This window comes from Sus scrofa, chromosome 7 (genome assembly GCF_000003025.6).
Source record: "Sus scrofa isolate TJ Tabasco breed Duroc chromosome 7, Sscrofa11.1, whole genome shotgun sequence".
In the NCBI taxonomy this organism is placed as follows: Eukaryota; Metazoa; Chordata; class Mammalia; order Artiodactyla; family Suidae; genus Sus; species Sus scrofa.
In genome coordinates, this window is record NC_010449.5 from 12,549,255 (window position 1) to 12,572,220 (window position 22,966).

General features: G+C 43.3%; 1 protein-coding gene across 9 annotated transcripts in view; it reads right to left on the bottom strand.

The window, feature by feature from the left end:
• ATXN1 (ataxin 1) overlaps positions 1-22,966 on the bottom strand; it is a 430,913-nt gene that overhangs the window by 249,317 nt on the left and 158,630 nt on the right. For all 9 annotated transcript variants that reach the window (XM_021099774.1, XM_013977443.2, XM_013977445.2 and 6 more), the window contains one exon: positions 7,034-7,163. The gene's annotated coding sequence lies outside the window, so the exon portion shown is untranslated. The remainder of the gene's footprint in view (positions 1-7,033; positions 7,164-22,966) is intronic.

The following is a 22,966-nucleotide window of genomic DNA, read 5'->3' on the forward strand; positions in this document are numbered from 1 at the left end:
CTTAACTATGCTCATCACCAAGCTTCTGGGTTGAAATCCACCCTGCCGAACCTGTAGACTAAACTAATGTCAGGGCACCCCATCCCCCATCCTGTTGCCCAACTCAACTTTCCCAGCTCTTTTAATTGGATTATTTTGGAATCTGCTATTTCTGTCTCACTTCTTTCCCCAAACTGTCATATAAGGACTGCAGCTTGACTATGACACAGCTGCCAAATTTCACTCCAGAGATGGCTGTATTTCAGTGATGCTCTCTGTGCCGTCTGAATAGGAGCTTACGGCGTGAAGCATCTGGAGGGGGTGGCTTTTGTGCAGGAAAGAAGCGTTTCGTTTTGTTTTATTTTGTTTTGCCGTCATCACTGGAGGAGAAGGTCATTAGCTCCACCCGAGCATGAAAGAGGAAACAAACCCAAAAGGGGGGGACAAAAAAAAAAACACTCAACACATATATATGAATGTACAGAGAGAAGATACTATACGGTGACTGGGACTTTTCACAGGTTCTTTTCCACGGGGACTTCAAAGCCTTAACACATCCAGGATGTAAGACAATGATCTTTTTTTAGAAGTGGAAGAAGCCTCAGAGAGTAACCCACTCATGCTACAGATATAAAACTTGGAGGCACGGGGTCGGTCGGTACCTTGTTCAAAGCTCCCCTGGTCCCAGACCTAGGGCGTTCCACTTGAACTTGGGTTCAGCCCACAGATGCACTCGGACAATCACATCTCTGCCAGTGGAAGCAAACACAACCCCACCTTCTAAAGCCTATGATACCAGCACTGAATTTCTTGTTTTGTTTGGTTTATATTTATTTATTTTAGATACTCAAGAAAATCTCCACCAGGAAAAAAAAAAAAGTGTGAAATAACAAGGAAGAACAACAGAAGAGAAGTAGCAGATGCTTTAACGGTGTGTCAGGCTAGGAAACGGTCTAAAAATTTATATGTACATAATTCTCACAGTGACTTCTTGTCCTCATTTTAAAGAAAAAAAAAATGAGGGAGAAGAAGGAATACTTCCAAAGAGAACACGTGAGACAGAATTGCCAAGTCATAGAAATTACCGTCCCAATTTTTACGCACACACTTAGTGAAAATCTAAATAAATATCAAGATACACTTCTCGTTTAATCGAAAGAGATAATCCTTCGTGATATTGTTTCTCATCTGGGGCGTGAGCCTCCTGTTTCTCACTAATTCAAACAAAAAGGACATGACTCTCCAGGAGTTCTGTGCATTCTTTCTAAATCTTATAATGATCATGGTTCTTTCAACAAACAATGAACAATCCATAAACTTGCTGTATGAACCCTGGCAGAGTGAAAGGCACTAATGATAGTCAGGAGGTCTTGGGTCAGGGTGGGCAAAGGGGCCTAAATGATCTTCATGCACCCTTCCACCGCTAAATACTAGAACACACCGCTAAATACTGTAATGCTCTAGAATTTAGCCAAAAAAATAATAAAAAAAAAGGAAATGCTCCATGTCATTTGATGAACTCTAAGAGAAAAAAAAGAAAGTAATTTTGCTATTTCCACCTGCAGTCATTGCTCACACTTTGAATAGTTCAGTCTGCCAACACTGACAGCAGCATAGAAGGGAGGGAATCTCGGAGTTCCCACTGTGGCACAGTGGAAGTGAATCTGACTAGCATCCATGAGGATGCAGGTTCGATCCCTGGCCTTGTTCAGTGGGTTGGGGATCCGGTGTTGCTGTGCGCTGTGGTGTGCGTCACAGATGTGGCTCAGATCCTGAGTTGCTGTGGCCGTGGTGTAGGCGGGCAGCTGTAGATCTGATTGGACCCCCAGCCTGGGAACTTCCATATACCCTGAGCGCAGTCCTAAAAAGGAAAAAAAAGGAAAAAAAAAAAAAAGGAGGGATTCTGCATAAAGATCCCATCATGGAGAAATAAAATAGTGAGCCAGAAGGCTTTGGGATCGACCATTTTCTCATGTGTTTGACTCTATCAGATGATAAAATAGTTCACCTTACTTCATGAAAAGTCAAAGAACTATGAGACTGTTTGCACACTGACACAGTAAATTATATTATTCACACAACCTTTGCAAGAATAAAATGCTTTGTACAGAAGTCTAGTAAATTATTTTAGATACTCTAATACACTCCAAAATCATTCTGAAAAGCTATGCCTACACATAAAACACTATGTACCCTTGAGTCTTCAAGTGTCTCAAAATTATACTTTCCCCCAAACTTTTTGTGAGTTATAGAGACTACCTTCAGGTTGAAGAAAATGGAGTGGAAAAGGGATGCACATATTTATGCTAAAAGATAATCATGGAGAATATCTCTATTTTAAACATTTAATGAATATTGGAGTTCCTGTTGCGGCTCCTTGGAAATGAACCCAACTAGGATACAGGAGGATGCAGGTTCAATCGCTGGCCTTGCTCAGTGGGTTAAGGATCCAGAGTTGCCGTGAGCTGTGGTGTAGATCCACAGACATGGATCTTGCATTGCGGTGACTGTGGTGTGGGCTGGCAGCTGCAGCTCCAATTCAACCCCTAACTTGGGAACTTCCATATGCTGCAGGTGCGGTCCTTTTTAGGCCCTATGGATATCCATTCAATCAAAAAGACTGAAGGCATATCCATAGGGTTTTTCTTAACTGTGGAAATCCATGCAAATCCCAATAGCTGTGTTGGGGCTTGGATGGGTTGGCCTGGGGAGTGGGAAGGACAACTAGACTGAAGAACGGCACTTGTCAAAGAAAGGAAAAAGCATTTGAGTAAAACATATGGCAGCAGTTTGAACCCCAGAATAAAGCAATTGACTCGGGAGAAAAAATATAGAGAAAAAGGGTCCCTCAATGATAGTAAACCCAAAGCCAAAAAAGTAGCCTTATCAAACCATGGTGAAGGTCACAGGAGATAAAATAAATCTCTAAGTGGATTTTACCATTTAAGAGACCACTGAGAGCATCCGGAAATGGAAGGAGGAAGGGTACCCAAGCCCACAAACCAGTTGAATGGAAGATACCAAAATACTAAAGAGGCTGAGAGGTGACAACTGGAGAGACTATTATTTTGATCCCGAACTTAAAGCTGTTTACAGTCAACTAAATAAGGTGAAGTGTGCTTGTGCACAGAAGGGAGAATTCATGGTATAAATAATCCCACTCTCTAACGTGAACGATGGTGGCCAAGGTAAGAACAGGGAAGCCAATGTTGAAGGAAAAGGTACATGTGTTCTGGCGAAGCCACCACCTCTATTCTTCCTTTTGGGTGGTGGCTCCAAAAAGAATACACCATGAGCCATCCCCTCTTTTAAAAGGTTTGCCTAGCCATAAAGTAAGACACTCCTCTCCGAGTTTGTTAAAATACAGAGTGTCAATAGCATGCATTTCTCTCATCCCTTGAACTGAGAGGTCAATGGCTGCATGATTTGCACTGGCCCTGGCAGTTGTGCATCCATCCAGCCAAGCCAGGTTTCGCACTTGCACCTTCTTCATTTCCCAATCCAGTCCTGCTGTCAATTATGACCCTCTCACTGCCAGCCCCTGATGAGTCTCTGGTTCTTTCTGCCTATGCCTTCCAGATCAACAGGTCCTTCTCCATCGATCTCTCCACTCTCTGATTTCAGACGCACGCTAAGCCTCCTTTTAGAATGAGCCAGATCAGCGCCCCTCTTCACCCAAGTCAGATTACTGCTGTATCTCCCTTAGGAATGCAAACTCCATCAGGGCAGGCCTCAGTCTACCATGGTCCAGTCCATAATCTCCAGTGCTTAGAACTGTGCTAGTACCTAGTAGCCCCCAAAGAGACTGCCGAATGAATAAATGAGGGATAAATGACTAAAAGAGAGCAGCATTTAAAGACACCATCTTAGGGAGTTCCCACTGTGGCCCAGCAGGTTAAGGTCCTGACTAGTGTCTATGGGGACATGGATCTGATCCCTGGCCTTGCTGAATGGGTTAAGGATCTGGCATTGCTGTGGGCTGTGGTGTAGGTCACAGATGCGGCTTGGATCTGACGTGGCTGTGGCTGTGGCACAGGTCTGCAGCTGCAGCTCCGATTTGAGCCTGCGCCAGGGAACTTCCATATGCCGCAAGGGCGGCCCTAAAAAGACCAAAAAATAAATAAAAAAATAAAAAGACATCGTCTTAGTTTCTTCCATTTCAAGACCTGTGCTCTTGCTCTATACTGCCAAAGCGCAAAGACACACCAAAGATCCCGCAGGACTCTGGAAATTGAGTTTCAACAATGATTTGGCCTGGTCCTGCAGAGCAATTTTCCAAATGATTGCAAAAATGGCTTGGCTCATGGTGACAGCCCCAAACTGCTGTCACATAGGGTTAACTATTCCCCACTCTTCGGCCTCCCTGCAGAAATTCATCCTGGTAAGTCCCTAATAATCAACACGCCTGCCTTTCTGTGCACCAGCCAGGAATGCGGAGCAACAGAACTGCTTCCTCCTCTGTGTCTGAGTCCCTTTTGATTCTGCGGTTGGGGAGGAATCGAAGTGCTACCCAAATTCCAGATGTTCCATATGGTACTGTTATCACCATCCTCACCAAGGAGAGGCTCGGCCTTTCTCCTGCCACTCACTGGGGGCTGGCAGGACACAACTCTTTCCCTGCACTGTATTTGCTGACACCTTTGCTGTCCTTTCTCCCTTTATGAACTTAGTAGTTTTGTTCAAATGATAGATGTATGTGCATAAATACAAGTCTCCTTTTCTTCTTCGTCTTCCTCCTCATTCATAGGAGAGTAATTTCTGGCCCATTCAAGAGGAATTCTTAAGCAAAACCATCTTAATTAGGAATTCAGATGTTCCTCTTTTACTGAAAAAAGTACAAAGCTGTTCAAATTAGACTGGAAATTTGGGCCAAAACAAATGCACACAGACAAGATTTGCAGAGCCTCTGGTGAAAAGCATTAACCGAAGTCAGACAAGCACTGGGTTTGTCTCCTTAATGCCAGGTCATGCTCAGAGGCTTTTTCCTTCTGTTTCAACCTTATGATGTGGCTTAAGGGTGAAGGACTCACACCTCACAGTTTTTCCTTTGGTGCTTAAGTAGGATCAAGTACAGATTTCCTAAGAGGTGGGGGGTCTCTGATTCTAACTTCTCTTGCATGTATTTAATGAGAGGAGAATAAGATGAGCCTAGTAGGGCAGCTCATACTTGGAGATGGACGGTTAGACATTCAGGGCGGCTCCAAGAGGCCAGGAAGCTGGCTTGACCCAGGCACTCGCTATAGCTCAGGAGCAAGGCAGCCCGGGACTGGGAGAAGGCTCTGCTCTCATACAAGGGCTGCATCAAGGGCCCCACTGGTCAGGCAGCATAGACATCATCAACTTCACAGCTCTCTGACTTGCAGACCTCCCGTTTCTCCAGGACTGGGATTACACTGTTAATTCGAATGAAAGCCATGCAGAAATATATCGCACCTTCTCTGGATCCCAAAGGGGGAGGAAACGAAGGAAGAAGGAGAAAAAGCAATTTTATAAGAATGGGATTACACCACGGTTGGTGTTATAATTTGCTTTTTGCTTGGATCATAACCATTTTCTCCTATCATTAAATATTCTCTTGAAATAGGATTTTTAATGATTTCACATAAAGTTGCTTGCAACGACACCCTGCAAGATGGGGGTATTATCTAAATTTGATCAACGTGTAGACACCGAGCTGTAAAAAGTAACCTGCCCAAGGTCACACCTCAAGAAAAGAAGAGCTGGAATTGGAGCCCAGGCAGCCTGGAGCCTGCAGTCTTATCCACTGTGATCGGTAGCCTGTGAATCCTATGGCGATGCCATAATCGTATTTCATCAGACTCCCAGTGTTGGATGGTATATGTATGTGCATAGACATACACACACGTATATGCAAGTATAGTTATATGCACACACATAAATTATGTGTGTGCACCCATCCACATATTAAGTAGTGAGCAGTGCTACTTCAGGCCCATGTTTAATGATGGCTATTTATTAAATTTTTTATTCTTTTTATTCTTATTAAAAATGGAAAAATTAAGTTGTCTTCCATTGAAAAAGCATCCAGCGATCTCATGCGTGTCTATGCATACTTGACCAAAACAAGGGGAAAAAAACCTAAAATTCTCCAGGATCCTTCCACGCCTTTTGATTTGGTATTATTTCTCAAATGTCAGCTATTGGTAAGTTTCAAGCATGCTACTGTCTACAGAGGAAAGGTTCTTCAAAAGAGTGTTATTTACCAATAAGTGGTTCCCTCTCACCACCACGCCCCACAAAAAAACCCAACACATGGAGACACCACTTCTCATTATGAATTGGCAAAGACTCTTTTCGTTTCTAAAATCCTCAGCACCAGCAAAATTGTATGGAAGTAGGTCTCTCATACACTGAGCCTCTGGAAATATAAACTGGTATGACTTTATTGGAAAGTAATTTGGCAACAAGTATCAAGAGTCTTAAGACTTGAAAACTTAAATGCAACAACGTACTGCTAAGGAACTCTACCAAGGAAGCCATGGCAACTAACACGAAGCCATAAGAACAGTTTGGGTAGTATAAAAGAAAAAATAAATAAATAAAAATAGAAGAGACTTAAAGTCCAACTAGAGAGCATCAATTAAGTGTATTTTAGGATATGTATTCAATGGTATAGTATATAATCCTCAAAAATCAAGTTGTAGATAAATAACTGTGCTATGAACAAGTAAATATTCATTGTTGCACTGTTTAGAAGAACAAAAAGGTTGAGAGCTAATATACGCTGTATTGTTTCCGACCATCGGACACGATTTATAAACACAATCATCAGAATTATCATTTTCTTATCAATGCCTTGTCATTCTCATCGTCAGTGATTTCACAAAAAAGAAAGGGTTCCATTTTTATAAAGAGACAGAAAGAATACACAGATGGAGAAGACATGAATCTAAAGATATAGGGGTGTGTGTGTGTGTGTGTGTGTGTGTGTGTGTGTGTGTAGGAATAAATATGTATACCTCCCCACCAGGATCTTGGTGATTTTACGATTAAATGATAGTTACTGCTGGGGAAGGATTTCGGAGATATTTACCTGCACCACGTGCTTTCATCACAATGGAGAATCCCAAGCAGTTGGTTCCTTCCCAGCAGATCTTTTTCGCACAGATTTTGCTTGAGCAGAAAGGGAGGCAGTGGAGAAACTCAATGTAAAATGCCTAGACCTGTAATTAGAAAAACAATATTCCCACTGAGTTAGGCAGTTTTCTGTGGTCTCCATTCACATGAGCTGAATTCTCAGAAAAGAGAAACGCATTTGCATAATCTCCCCCCCACCCCCTCTCATACACACACGCACACACACAGGTCTTAATTCAGAAGGTCAAAACCTCAGCAAGCCGACACATAGCAAGTAAGTCCTCATCTCTGCAGATGAGAGGGCTCTGCCCAGCGCTTACTGTTCCCATCCCAGCTCCTGACCTTAGGCACGACACCAGCAAAATGATCCCATCCCTCCCCCTCCTTCTCTGCCTAACGATCCCCAAACCTCCGAGGAATGAAAACCAGTTGGTTCCTCTCCAGAAAGTGTCAGAAGCATTACTGAAGCTGATGCTCTCTAAGGCTCCTTCTAACCACGGAGACAAGCAAGATCATCCCATGCATTTACCATCACTGCCTGACTTTCACTTTCGAAACCTTCTGTCCTCTCTGTTGATGACGCAGGTGAAACATGGTGTCAGTGATACTCAAGGTCATTGTGGACATTTATTGAACACAGACAACGTTTCTGGCACGGGCCGAACACTCTGCATACGATACCCGACTCCATCGTACCTTGTGAGGCAGCCAATCAGCGTTATGACCTCTGTTATTGACAAGAGAACAGGGCACTTGTGTGGCCAGTGGATATTAAAGGCAGTATTTAAGCCACTGTATTTCACAGAAACCACGCTCATAATTCCGGTGCTATATCATCTCTCCAAAACTGACTTATTGACCTTCTTGTACTCTTACAGAAAAGTTAAATAGGAAATCAACGTCAACTTATTTCTCCCTAGAGTTGACATGTCACCTAAGTCTTCGCATGACTCAAGTCTTTTGGGATCGGACTGTCCTTTGATTTGAGTTCCCAAGCTAAATTAAAATCAACATGTTCAGGAGTTCCCATTGTGGCAAAGTGGTTAACGAATACGACTAGGAACCATGAGGTTGCAGGTTCGGTCCCTGCCCTTGCTCAGTGGGTTAAGGATCCGGCGTTGCCCTGAGCTGTGGTGTAGGTTGCAGACGTGGCTTGGATCCCACGTTGCTGTGGCTCTGGCGTAGGCCAGCGGCTACAGCTCCGATTAGACCCCTAGCCTGGGAACCTCCATATGCCACGGAAGCGGCCCAAAGAAATAGCAAAAAGACCAAAAAAAAAAAGCAAACAAAACAAAACAAAAATCAACATGTTCACATCTCCATCAGGAGTAAGTTTATAGTTATTTCAGCAAATGAAAAATGCCAATTGATCCCAAATCCAGATGCCAAAGCACCAAGGAAAAAGACCTAAAATCCAAATTCTCCCCACATGAATACATTTTATTGGAAAGAAGGTAGATGAGAAAATCAAGAGCCACAGGTGAATCTCTAAGTTAAACCACGGAAGTCAAGAGAGGAATTTCTATATATTTATAATATGTCTATGGTGACAAAGATACTTAAACATTTTAATCTAGTTATAAATTCCACCTGCTATGGGTCTTAGGATGACTGCTACACAAAACAGACTAGAGTGTTATCAAGAAACCAGCAGAGTTATTTGCGGATCACATAGTCATTTGTTTGTCATACCTGTGTATATAACGTAGTTATTTATTTGCACAATTCTGGTTAAGCCTCTGTGCCTCTGAACACACCATTTCCTCTGAATTGCATGCCCTTTCCCCTCCCTGCCAACAGAAATGCCTACTCATTCTCCACGGCCAACCTCCAATCTCGACTTCCTCCGCCTCCTGTGAAAGTTTTCTGGAAATCCAAGCAGAGTGGATCCTGCGGACTCTCCTGTGTTTCCCTAGCTCAGCAATGGCACGAACGTCATCCTGACAGCTTCCTTTTCCAAATGACGCCCGGAACCCAACCATCCAGCCATTGATTCTGCCACCAGCACACACCTCTCTTTCTCTCCTGACCATCACCTCCACTCTAGGCTGCCCACCCTCACGACTCATCTGGACTATTCCGTTGGCCTCTCAATTGCTTCCACCCTCTGCCACCCTACACCCTGTCCTCAGGGCCTGCCTACAGCAGTGGCTTTCTACTGAGCTTGGATTCTCACCACAACTCCCAGGGCCCAGTCCTTGCATTTCCCAGGCTGTGTACAGTGTTTCTGGTTTACCTTTAATTCCTGAGAAGTACCATGCTCTCCTAGGCCTCAGGGCCTTTGCACATGATCCGCCCCCCCCCCTTGCTGAGACTTCTCAAATCATCCACCTTCTTCAACCAATGATTTTGTATTCTTCCCTCTTTCAGCTCAATCCTCTTTTCCTTGGCCAGCTCACTAGCCCCTACTTCATAGACTCCCTCTCTCCCCTGTTATACAGATCACCTTTGTAATGGTACCTTTGTTGTTATTGCTAGATTAATTGATGAATGCTTCTTTCCCTAGCTAAGAAGTAAGCCTCCAGGAAGGCAGAGATGTGTTAGTTCTTGCCCGTGCTTTTATCTTCAGTGTCTGACACAATGCTGGGCATGTTATAGGCACTCACTAAGCATCTGCTGAGTGAATAAATGAGAAAAGGAGGAAGGGAGGGGAGAAGGACATCCCTTATTATAACTTAAGGAGTGTTGAATTAATCTGCTGATGGCTTTTCAACACACACACACATAAGGTCTGCCCTCCTTTGAACAGCAGGCCATGCTCCTTGTGATCTGACCCCAGCCGTCAGTGACCCTCCTCCAGCCACACTTGACCCTCGGCCCCTCTGAATCTCTTTGACCAAGCCTGCCTGGCTCTGCCTCCTGTCCACACCCTGGTCTGTTCTGTTCCCTCGGCACAATTCCCTCTGATCATCTTTTCAAACTCAGACTCACTCTTCAGGTGTTGGAGCTCTGGCTGATTTTCTGTGAAGACCTGTCTAATATCTTCTGGGAAGCTGAGGGCCTCTTTCCCCATTTTTTTCTACAATCCTCTACCTAATCCTGTTAAAGTCATGAGCATATGCTCTTGGACTTGTGTCTTAGTGACAAGTTCATCTCTCCCACTGAACTCTCCAAGTTCATTGTTAAGTCCCTTACAGGCAAGACGGGGTGGGTATACCTGATCTCACTATCTCCAGAGTTTAGCACAGCAGCCTGACACATAGTCAATACATAAATTTTTGCTGAATGAATAAGAGAGGATTTACATTTATGTGTATATATATGTGTGTGTATAGATATGTATGTAATGTGTATAAAGCTCCAGAGTTTACATATTTGATAAAATATATTATCAATGTAGTATATTTAAATTACTAGGAGCTCCCATCGTGGCTCAGCAGAAATGAATCTGGCTGGTATCCATGAGGATGCATGTTCGATCCCTGGCCTCAATCAGTGGGTTAAAGATCCGGTGTTCCCGTGAGCTGTGGCGTAGGTCGGCGGTTGCAGCTCCAATTCGACCCCTAGCCTGGGAACCTCCATATGTTGCAGGTGCAGCCCTAAAAAGACAAAAAAAAAAAAATTACTAATAAGTGTTGTGAGGCCTCATGGTTACAAACTCATCTGGAAAATGGGCATAATGCCACCCACCTCGCCAAGTAGTTGGGAAAATGAAATAATACACATAAGTAGAACATGGAGCTCAGCCTACTGGAAGCACTCTCTAAACATCATCGTTAGGGCAACCAAGTTGAATTTGTAATTCATGCTTCAAATTTAACAGTTTTATTTGCCAACACTTTTTCCTATTAAAACTTCAATTAAAATTAGCACTGGCATCGCTGTAAGGCCCTAAGAGAGGTCATCCGAGAGGCCCTCATCAAACTAAGGAGAAAGGAGAGCTTTATTCACTACAGCTGATGGGCAAATTATTGTTTCAAATAATCTGCAATACATGTGTAGAGGCACAGACGCTTCAATGGAAAAGAAGTAACTCTGTGCAAAAAATTATCTATAAAGTCTAAATGAGAGAAACAACAAATATTATCACTGAAGTGCTCTAAATATTTAGCAGAAATAATTAGAAACGCTTACGGTGGATTATTTCTTTTGCTAAAAAAACAAGACAGTAATACATATTCATCCGTTTCTTTTAATTACTGGACACACTTTATAAATATTATGTATTTGTCTAATGAATATGCCATAAAACATGCGAATTAATAGCAAACACATCCCATGTGTTGTCTATTAGATGCTATTCTGATTTAGAATTGCTAAAATTTAATAGACTATGCAAAGAGGGGAAAAGCAGCAAGACAATTTTGCATCAGTTTTTTGGGAAAAAATAATTTAATAATGAATTATTTACAATATAAAACCAGGACACAGTAAAGCAGCATGTACTGGTAATGTTTTCTTTTGCAAAACTTGTAATTTAGTCTTACGTTGCTCTTTCTTTTGCATGGCTGATTTAAATAACAAATCCTAAAGTATTTTATATACTAGGCATTACTGAAATAGAAGTACTACCATTGCTGTATTTGGAGAGTTCTATCCTCAATTCTTTCTCAGATTCTTTCCACTTACAGGTTATTACAAGATATTGACTATAGTTCCCTGTGCTCTACAGTAAGTCTTTATCTTTTTCTATATAGTAGTGTGTACCTGTTAATCCCAAACTCGTAATTCATCAAAATTTATCTAAACACCAAATTATCTAAATTTAGTTAAATGTAAACAGCTGCACGTGCAGCATGTGGAAATTCCCAGGCCAGGGGTCCTATTGGAGCTGCAGCTGAGGCCCTTGCCACAGCCACGGCCCAACACTGGATTGGAGCTGCATCTGTGAACTTCGCCACAGTTTATAGCAACGCTGGATCCCTAACCCACTGAGTCTGGCCAAGGATTCAACGTTCACTTCTTAACTTTTAAACTGAATTAGAATTCTATGCATTGGCTGTAACGATATTGTTCTCTGCAACGCAATTAAGATGAAAAGGTAAGGCAAACAAATTTAGCAAAAAAAAAAAAAAAAGTCTTAATTTACTTAGATAATTTTTATCTGAATTTCCTATTAATTTCATTGCTGTGATGCTTGCATTTGTGTCATAAAATCTGGTGAATTCTTAGAAATGTATAAAGCAAAATTCGTTTCTATTTATGCTGGTTCCTCAACTGGGAACGCGCTTCCTCTCATTCACATGTTAGTCTCCCTTTAAGATTCAGCTCAGCTGTCACCTCCTCTGTGACTTGCTTCCACATATACTGTATTTGTCCTGACATGTGATGAATGATCCATCTTCCCTTCTAGACTGGGAGATCCTTAGAATCACTGACCAGGTCCCTGCATTTGTCATGACAACCTGCAGATGTCTTTGAGCCTCAATATTCTCGGTAAAGACTGGTTTGATGGGTCAGTGAACGCACACACGTGGATACTCGTAAGACTACAGTGAAAATGGTGCTGAGAGTCTTCCAAGGTTAAAGGTTAAAGAAAAAAAAATCCATTTTTAGTGAAATGAAACTCTTAGCATTTTCACTTCCAGATGCATCAGCATTACATAAAAGATGTTGAAACTATTTTAGAAAATAGACATTCTGCACATTTTCCTGTCTGAGCATTAGTCTGAAAAATACCAAGCGGCACAGGGGCCTCTGGGTGTTCTCAGGACAACTGTTCAGCTGGGTGTTGACTCCACACACTCGTTTAGTGGAAATTCAGAGTAAGACGCAACCTGCACCACGCGGCGTGTCACACGTGTGACCCCACGCATCTGGGTTTGAATAAGTGGACGACTCCCTGGAGAGGTCGCCCCCTGCATCCCCCAGCACTGGCCAGCCCTTCGGCAATAATGCATCTTAGCAGGAGAGAACTTTAGTACTCAGAAAAGCACCCCAGCAGTCCTGGCATACGTTTCCCACTTTTATTGTCATTTTTATTTCCACCTGGACCAGTTTCTCACATATCCGCTTTTAATTTTTTTTTAAGACTAATAAGCCTTGGAGCCTGGGACAATCTGCCTGGCTGCATCACCTCTGACGTCATCATCCTCATGCCAAATCCCACCTCACTCAAAAGACCATGTTCTGCTCAGAAAAGAGCAGGAGGCAGCAAAGAACCAAGTGTCTCATAAGAAGCTCTCCAAGCCGATCGTCCACATTGGAACTATTTGTCACTGCTGGGCCAATAAATAGGGATTTTCCAGGAGGTCACGCCAAGCCTGACTTCATGGGTTCTCTTTTCGCCATGGCCCTAGATTTTCTAGGCATCCAGCGGGAAGAGGAGGACAGAGGGCTCTGTGTCCCCAAACTCATCACTTTGGCATTGTCGTCAGCCTCACCTGTATCCCCAGCTACCCAAACAACCCCAGGGATTTCTGGGTTGGACCACATATTCTAGTCACTCCTGTGTGATGTCAAGACACCGGGGACTATAAAAAGAGACTATGATACGAAATAGGTAGAATGTGGGAGCAACACGGGAAAATTCTGGCTTTTGCTATCACCATAAAAATACTTATATTTTACAAACCTAATCATTACAACATGTCTCTAGTCACCACTGCTGTTTGATATTGATGAAGTTAAGAGATGAATCCTCAGAGTTCTCCTCACTAGGAAAACAATAATTTTTTTCTATTTTTCTTTTTTGTATCTATTTATATGGGACCTTGAAAGTTAACTACATATGTGGTAATCATTTCAGGATATATCAAGAGTCAAATCATTATGCTGGATATCCTAAACTGACATAGTACTGAATTTCAACTGTATTTCTTTCTTTCTTTTCCTTCTTTCCTTTTTTAAGGGTGGCACCTGCAGCATATGAAAGTTCCAGGCTAGGGGTTAAATTGCCACAGCCACAGCCACAGCGACAAGGGTTCTAAGCCATGTCTGTGACCTATACCACAGCTCACAGCAATGCCGGATCCTTAACCCACTGAGCGAGGCCAGGGATCATGGATACTAGCTGAGTTCATTAACTGCTGAGCCACAACGGGAACTCCTCAATTATATTTCAAAGCTGAAAAAAAAATTTAATCCAAAAAAAATGTATTTGTATCATGCAAAATTTGACACCTACAAAAGAATGCACATAATACATAGAGAATCCATGAAACCTAACAATAAAGAGTACCCATAAACCCATAGTCTTATGTAAGACATTACCAATATTGATGCATCAATCTATTTGCTGCTTCCCTAAGCTCTCTTCCAGGGTGACCACAATCCTGTTTTGCATGCATCATTCCCAAAAATAAACCACTTAATTTTGTGTGATTTTAAACATTATAAATAATCCTATCACATTGTATGTAGTCTTCTGTGGCTAATTTTTTAACACACTGTTGCTTCTAAGATTTAACTATGTTGCCAGTAGCTGTAGGCCATTCTTTTTCGTTGCTGTATAATATTCCCTTGTGTGAATTTTTCAGTGTTCTTCTGCTACTGGATTTTTGTAACTTTTAGTCTCTAGTTTTAGTTTTATTCATTTATTTTTACCAGAAATAGAGCTGTTTCCAGGAGAAACAATACCCATAAGTCAAGTTTCTCTGGGGCACTGCCTAGGAAGGTCACAAGGTTTATGAATATTCACTCTTACACAATACTGCTAAATTGTTGGGTCACAAGGTTTATGAATATTCACTCTTACACAATACTGCTAAATTGTTTTCCAAAATGGCTCTGCTGATCTACACTCCTACGAGCAGTGCACCCCAACATTTTTTAAACTATTAAGTTATTTTAAAATCAAGGGGATTTATGTGATCTAAAGCTGATGTTTTTACTTCATAGGCCCAAGTTACGAATATTCAAAATATACAAATAAACATCTTATACCTAACTTTCACATGAGTGAGTTTAAACTTTGTTCCTCACTAAATATAACAAATGATAACTAAGATACATTTATTTTTCTACCTGCAAATGGAGCATTAACTAATCACTTAGATTGGATGGAAGACAAATGATTTGAAGGCGCCACATGGTTTCATTTTCCAATCACTCAATTCTTAAGCAAGGTGGCCACCAAAGGTGTCAAAGAATGTTCTAGAATACAAAGGTTCCCAGGGACCACAACTGCCCACTTGGAATAGGAAGTCACGTACAAACTTAAACTACACAAAACTATGGCAAATTGAGAGAATTCTTCATTTCCTTCAATCTTACGAGAGAGAGGGAGATAACAAACAAATGAAGAAAGGCCTTATTAGTTTTTATTTTATTTTATTTTATTTATTTATTTTGTCTTTTTTGCCATTTCTTGGGCCACTCCCACGGCATATGGAGATTCCCAGGCTAGGGGTCCAGTTGGAGCCATAGCCACCAGCCTGTACCAGAGCCACAGCAACGCAGGATCCAAGCCACGTCTGCAACCTACATCACAGCTCATGGCAACGCCGGATCCTTAACCCACTGAGCAAGGCCAGGGATCGAACCCGCAACCTCATGATTCCCAGTTGGATTTGTTAACCACTGAGCCACAATGGGTACACGAGTTTTCATTTTAAAAGAGCAAAATAAAAAACAAAATCTCTGTAATTAGGTTTTGCCGGGCTTAGGCTTAGAGGAAAAGTCTTCTTCCCTCTCCATAAGACCAAGGTCAAAGCTGGGCACTCCTGAAACCTTGGTTGGCTCCAAATCTGAGATTCAAATCATCCACTTCTACATCTTTCCCCGTGTCTCTACAGACCTGGCTGGATTTGGGTGTAGATTTGGCAAGTTAAGGGCTCGAAGAGTGGCAGTGAACTTAACAAACCCCGTACTGGCATAATGGTAACAGTGGCAGGACACCACCACAGTAGACCCCGAAGTTAAGCAAGAGGACCTAGTCAACCTTTGATCCACAGCAACAGGGACCTGGGTGACAGTTGGTGAAACATGGTCAGCTTTGGCTACTACTGTCAACAGTTTCAGCTTTCTCCCTCACGGCCATTTCTTACTGGTGGAAACCACTCTATGAATTTTAAACTGTCTTGACCATGTTTTTGCAGCCTTTCTCCATGCTGGTCTCTTTCTTACTGGTTAATCCCAACAAGCAGGGAGATGTGTGAGATGCAGACAGTGAGGGAAGGAGGAGAACCCATCACCTATCCAGTGGGTGTCTCTGAGCAACCAGAGTTAATTAAAGGTAAAACCAACAAATAAATGTCACTAGTGCCTTAACCCACCTATTTGAGAATTTCTGTTGTCTATCAGTATCGTCTTACGCTCCTTCTTAGATTCTCACACTGATTTAATTAAGCACGGCCAACAGGTCTTACTTTAATCACACCCGTGATAACATCTCTTTTTCGGCCAGTGAGCTGGAGCCTAGCCAGGCAGTGTTAAGAAACAGCCTTTCCTTGGTCAAGCGAGCACTCCAACTCCCATTCATTTTCTCCTAAGAGATTGGTAAACACAATCTTGCTATTTTGTATCTGGTGCTGGAGGCTCACAAACAGGAAGGGATGAAAAATGTGCCTGTTTCAGGTGGAATTCCAGATTATCAGACAGCTTTCAAGATCAGCAAAAAATCCTGAAATCATCACATTTTACAGGATCCCTTTGTAACACTGTAAAGATCCTATTAAAACACTCATTTTCCACCACTACAAAAAGCTTTTTATTGAAAATGACTGTCTTCTGATGTCACGTTAAAATGTGTCTGGCTTTCTATTCAGCGACTAGATTATCTTTTCAGGAGAATTATCGTACTTCGTTGTAAGTGCTTAATGAGGGACTAATTAGTCCTCCCCACATCCCTTTAAACTCCTCTGGGAAATGCAGTCACGCCCACCAGGTGGAGGAAGCATCAGATACTACAGTGGCACCATGGGCAGCTCTTTCGCAAGACCAAAAACGTGTGAGGACAAATCTTCATCAAGGGTTATGCTCGCCACTGTCACGCACAAAGTATGAAAAAAAGCTAAGCATTTACAGTAAGACTTTGCAAAGGCGCCATTCCGGCAAGCTGGACCACCCGACCATGCATTCCTCTAGGCTCTTCCTCTCTCATACTTTTGGCCACGTGGCCACCTTCCCGCTCTCTGAACGGTTGTCCTGTTGATGGGGGCGCACACCTCTAGGAGCAGGGCTAGAGAGCTGGACAGCCGGGCAGCTGCTCCAGCCTGCCTCCCTTTTCCTCCCCATCTGCACCCCAGCACCCTGGGGGGGAGAACCACCACTCTGACACACCCAGCCCACAGCGGCTCAAAATGCAAAACTGGGCAACAGTAATACACACGCATGAAAAATCTTTTAAGCGGTTTCTTGTATTTGCTTCCTTACGCAACTGCAGTGAATTATTGGCTATTAGCGTCTATTTAATAATCCAGATGAATAATCAGGTTGATTCATACTGTGCCTTATCTGTAACAAATTTGAAAATTCCAGTGGACCCTCCCCTAACCCCCAGTATACTTCTGAACCATACCCTCCTTCCTTCCTTGGAGGAGCTGTGTGTGCAAAGAATCGGGCATAATTTGAACACGGGTCTCAGTGAAACCATTATGGAAGGTAAATAAGAGCATCATACATGCGATGCCTCCCAAAGCCGAAGGAAATGATTTTGGAGTCATATCACTGATTAGATTCCTTCAGTACAGATAATTAAAAGCTGACTATAGAATAATACTAAACAGCAGGCACAACTTTTGGAAAATTTCTCCCCGGTATTAGCTATGCAAAAATATCGACTGAATGTTCAACGCTAATCAAATTCATCTCTTCTTAAGAGCAGAGCATAATAAATGGGTATTCTAAAAGGAATGCTTTGAACAGAATGCTTCACTATTGTCTGATTAGTCTAAATTTAAAACTCCAACAAAGGCAAGGATTATTCTTCTTGAGGTTCAAGATTCATGAGGATTTGGTAATGAAATTCCTTTAGGAGAGTGAATTTTTTTTAAAAGAGGCTATCTACAAGCTGCTAGTGTTTTATGTCTGTAGAGTGTTTTTAAATCAAAGTCACTGTTCATTCAATGATAACTGTTTGTTTGGATAAATGAATGAAAGAAAAGACCTCAAAATACTTTACAAGTTTAATCACTTCTAAGTTATGAATCAAGCAGCAACTTTCATCGCCCCCCAGCTCACAAGCTGAGAAGGGTTAAAAAGCAGCTCTCACCAAGCCCACCAAAGCCAGACCTGGAAACTGAAGCTACGTCCTTCAATTCTTAGAAAATGACCCAGCTGTTGGGCCTGTTGCTTAGTTGCCTCCCTGCAAACTCTCAATACAATTTGGAATGCATGTTATCTAGGCCAGGTAAGGTAGGATGAAGGAAGGATAAAAAAGCTGGGGGGGAGGAAATTATTACAGGAGGAAGGGAGGAAAGGAGGGAGGGTGGGCGAGAGGAAGGAAGGAAGGAGGGGGAAAAAAGGAAAACCCCCAACAAAATGCCAAAACTAAAAATAAAATGCTTGATATTCATATTAACGTCTCCACTCGCACAAGGCACCCACAGCAAGCTGCTCAGTCCTAGAACGGATGTGACACCAAGAGTGAGAAAAAACAAGCTTGCAGGATCCCGGATGAGAGGTGGAACCCAGAGTTTCCCCAGGAGTCTTCGAGTTTATTCTTCCAGGAACATGGCTAACACCCCTCTTTTTCTGTTCTGACCTTCTAACAGGATGCAGTCCACGAGCCAGCTAGACATGTAAAATCTATTTGTTTCAATAACTCAGAGGAGAAAGAGAACTAGAAGGTTTTTTGCAAGCGGAATCTATTTGGCAAGCGGAATCTGTTTCTATGAGAAAATTCTCCTGCATCTCCGAGCGAGGGGTCTCAAAGCGTCACCCTTCAAGTTCTCAAAATGCACGCCAAGGGGATGGATCTCACCCCCATGCTAAGCTAGCCTTTGTGAGCTAAAGCATAAACGGCAAAGCACATGCCAATATAATATCTATTTTTCTGATCCCAGAGGAAGGTGAAGCAGAGCTGTCCAGACTCCAATCATCAAGTAGGTAAAGTCTGTCACCGGATCCTTCCCCTTTTGTCCCCTAAGGTGCCTGCTCTTAAGCCCCAGGGATTTCTGCTGTGTACGTCTTTGTCGTTTCCGCTCTTACTCTATCAATATTAATACCAGTGAGATACACTGTTTTAATATGAATGCATGGGGTTCATGGCTTTCCCTCCTAAAAAAATATTCGCTTAAACCTTCAACTGTTAAATTGAGGAATCCAAAGCTTTAGATGCCTTTACATTCCAGCATCAGCGGGCAGCCAACCTGCTGAATGGGGAGGCAGGGTAGGGTAACTCCCCTGTTTTTAAAAGCTTATTTTTCTTCATGTTGGGGCCTGCCGTAAAGATAGAAATCCGTTGAAATCGCAGGTTGGGTTCATACTCCACTATGACCACGGGCAAAACCTCTAACTGAGCCTCGGTGATTCATGTCTAGAGCAGGAAGTACGGTCAGAGAGGATAAGGTTATAATAATTACGAGACAATGAATATAAAAGGGCTGGCACACTGCTATCTTAAATATCAGAAAGGACACTGTGGTTCCCAAGGGTAGTGAAATGCAGCCCCAGGTTGAGGAGCCACACCCGCTAAGGGCCGGCATCACTGGGAACTTAAAAGTCACTGGGAACTGGAAGAGCCAGGTTCTCACCAGTTTCTCAAAGCTTGTGTGGCCTCGGGCCATGGAGCCAGGCGCCCCCTACAGGCAGGCTGGGGATAGTCCTTCTCTGGTACTGTTCTTTTCTCAGCATCCCTGCTCCTCTCCTCTCCTTCCCCCTCCCCCTGATCCAGGAAGCCCAGAGATATCACAGGCCACTCCTCACAGTGCCACCTCCCCTTCCCAGCCCCACCCTCCATCCTGCAGCAGGGCAGACCTGACATAGGCACTGGGAAACCCCAAAATTTGTGTGTTTGGCTTTATTGCAATATTCATTCTATTGTGGCAATCTGGGACCAGCCGAACCAGCAGGATCTCCGTGGTCTGCCTGTGATGGATTTTTCACGGGGAAACCTCCAACAGCCTTGACTTCGCACAGCCTTGAGCCCCTGGCAGCCAGAGGCTAATTTAAAACAAATTTCCAGTAAGGAGAGGCACATTTTGAAATGAGCAGATGACCTACTGGAGAGAGAGAGAGAGCCCGGCCCCACCGTAACTAAGGGGAGGAGGGGTTGCAAAGCCCTAGGTTTGGCTCAGGCTCCTTTTGGAGGTCTGGGCAGAATTTGACAAATCAAATATTCACATTTTGGCAAGGTTTGGAGAGGCAGGCGAGAGCAAAACCACAACAGAACGGGAGGCTCCAACCAGAAGCCAGGCAGGCATGGCGTGCCAGGCAGAGTGAAGGGGAAGAAGCAACCGGACTGGGGTAGACAGCAGGGTGGGAAGGGCACCACGGGGTGGGATTCATGGAAGGCAATGAAGGGGACCGCCTGCTAGCAGCACCCCAGGAGATCTCAGAACAGTGGCATGAGGGACGCGGGCTTGGGTCCCCATTGGTCCCTGTGTCTCTGCTAGGATTTTCCAGCTCAGCCTCTGCAGGCACAGTCTCCTCTGGAAGCACCAGGACCTGGTGGGAAGGGCCACGGAAGCCGAATCCACAAACCAGGAGTCCCCGGGTCTGGTTGTCTCCTGGGACAAGACCTCGCAGAGGGGAGATTGGCCAAGGCCCTCTGACCAGGTCTGAACATGGCGAGAAGACAGTGGGGAGCAGTTTCAAGTGCTTCCCGAGAACCCCTCAATAAAAAGAGAAAGAAGAACGGGATCAAGGAAATGGTTCACTGCTATTTACAACAGCCTAGACCTGGAAGCAACCGAGATGTCCATCCACAGAGGACTGGATAAAGACGATGTACATATAGGCAATGGAATATTACGCAGCCACAAAAAGAACAAAATAATGGCATTTGTAGCAACATGGTTGGACCTAGAGCTTATCATACTAAGTGCAGTAAGTCAGAGAAAGGCATCTATCATCTAAAATCACTAATATGTGGAATCTAATAGAAATGATACAAAAGAATTTATTCACACAACAGAAATAGACTCAAAGATTTTGCAACTAAGTTTATGGTTACCAAAGGAGAAAAGGTAGGGGGATGGGTGGATTAGCAGGTTGGGATTGGCATATACATACTACTACATACAAAAGTGATCAGTAACAAGGACCTACCATATAGCTCAGGGAAATCTATTCAATACTCGGTGATAGCCTGTACGGGGAAAGAATCTGAAAAAGTAAGTATATCTATATCTATATTTTTATGGTTGTATGGCTGATTCACTGTGCTGTACACCTGAAACTAACACAACATTGTAAGTCACTTGTACTCCAAGGAAATCTATTTTCAAAAGAACAGACAAAAAGAATGGAGTTCCCATCGTTGCGCAGCAGAAACGAATCCAACGAGGAACCATGAGGTTTCGGGTTTGATCCCTGGCCTTGCTCAGTGGGTTAAGGATCTGGCGTTGTCATGAGCTGTGCTGTAGGTCGCAGACGCGGCTTGGATCCTGCGTTGCTGCGGCTGTGGTGTAGGCCACCAGCTGCAGCTCCAATTAGACCCCTGGCCTGGGAACCTCCATATGCTGCAGGTGCGGCCCTAAAAATACAAAAAGACAAAAAAAAAAAAGAACAAACAAAAATAAAATGCTTCACACCTGGGTTCTGGAGGGGGGGATACGGGGAAGCCCAGCTGTGACAGGTGGGAGCCAGGATGTCTACATGTGATACTCTGCAGACTATATCCACACACATGTATGTATCATATTACATACTGTATTGGGAGAAAGAAATCTTCACTAATTACTAGCATTAGCAAGCAAATCAAGGAGTGAAAAATGATACAAAGTTTTAATTGTACAAAAGTAATACAAATTAGGGTCATTTAGGAGAACTGCTTCTATTCATGCCCAATTACCACTGGGTGCAATATCAATGAAATGTATCATGAACTGTGTGTTCAATGAACTCACTTGTGTAAGTTACATTTTATGACAACATTAAATTCTGTTTTATGTGCTCAGGCTTCCTATTTCACGATGCATATAATTGCAGAGTCTGGGAGCTAGAATGGACCTGGGGACATGCTTTCCTCTAACCGCTTCACTTGAGATGAAACCGAGATGTAGAAGCCAGGGCTTAGAGTGGGTATAGCTTTTCCAAGGCCAGGGGATGATTTGCTGAGAATAGAGCAGGGGGATACAAGCGCTGGTCAGGACCCCTGCCCTGCTCCAAGGCTATCCTTAAAATGTGTGTGTGCACTTCACCAGCGTGGCAGACACATCATCCCGTCTCCCTCATTCTGCGGTACCATTTACAGGTCAGAGTTGCTCAAGAAGCTTGGAAAAGAGGTAGGACGCTTCGGGGAAGGGGGAAGCTCAGGAATAGAGACGTTGGAGCTTTCGGATAAGCAACTTTTGTTTTTTTTTGGTTGTTTTGGTTTGCTTTTTTCTTTCTACGGCCACACCTGCAGCATATGGAAGTTCCCAGGCTAGGGGTCGAATCGGAGCTGCAGCTGCAGGTCCACACCGCAGCTCACAGCAACGCGGGATCCAAGCGGCATCTGCAACCTATGCCACAGCTTGAGGCAATGCCAGATCCTTAACCCACTGAGGGAGGCCAGGGATCAGAGACACTATGTTGGGTTCTTAACCCACTGAGCTGCAATGGGAATTCCAAGTGACTTTTGGATGATGTGATCGGTAGGAGAATTTACAGTCTCTCTCGGTAAAGAAAATCAATAGGAGAGTCAGTGTGGTACAGTAGGAGAAATGTAGGTTATCGAGTCAAAGAGCCCAGGATGAGCCTTAAAATGCAGTCTAGGACGTTATAAAAACTTTCAAGCCTTAGCCATAAAATGGGCATGATAATGGTAGTTCTTCAAAGAGTCATGGGATTAGATGAAATGATAGATTTAGAACACCTAGCACAACATGTGTAGGCAATCAATATTCAACATTCAATCAGTATT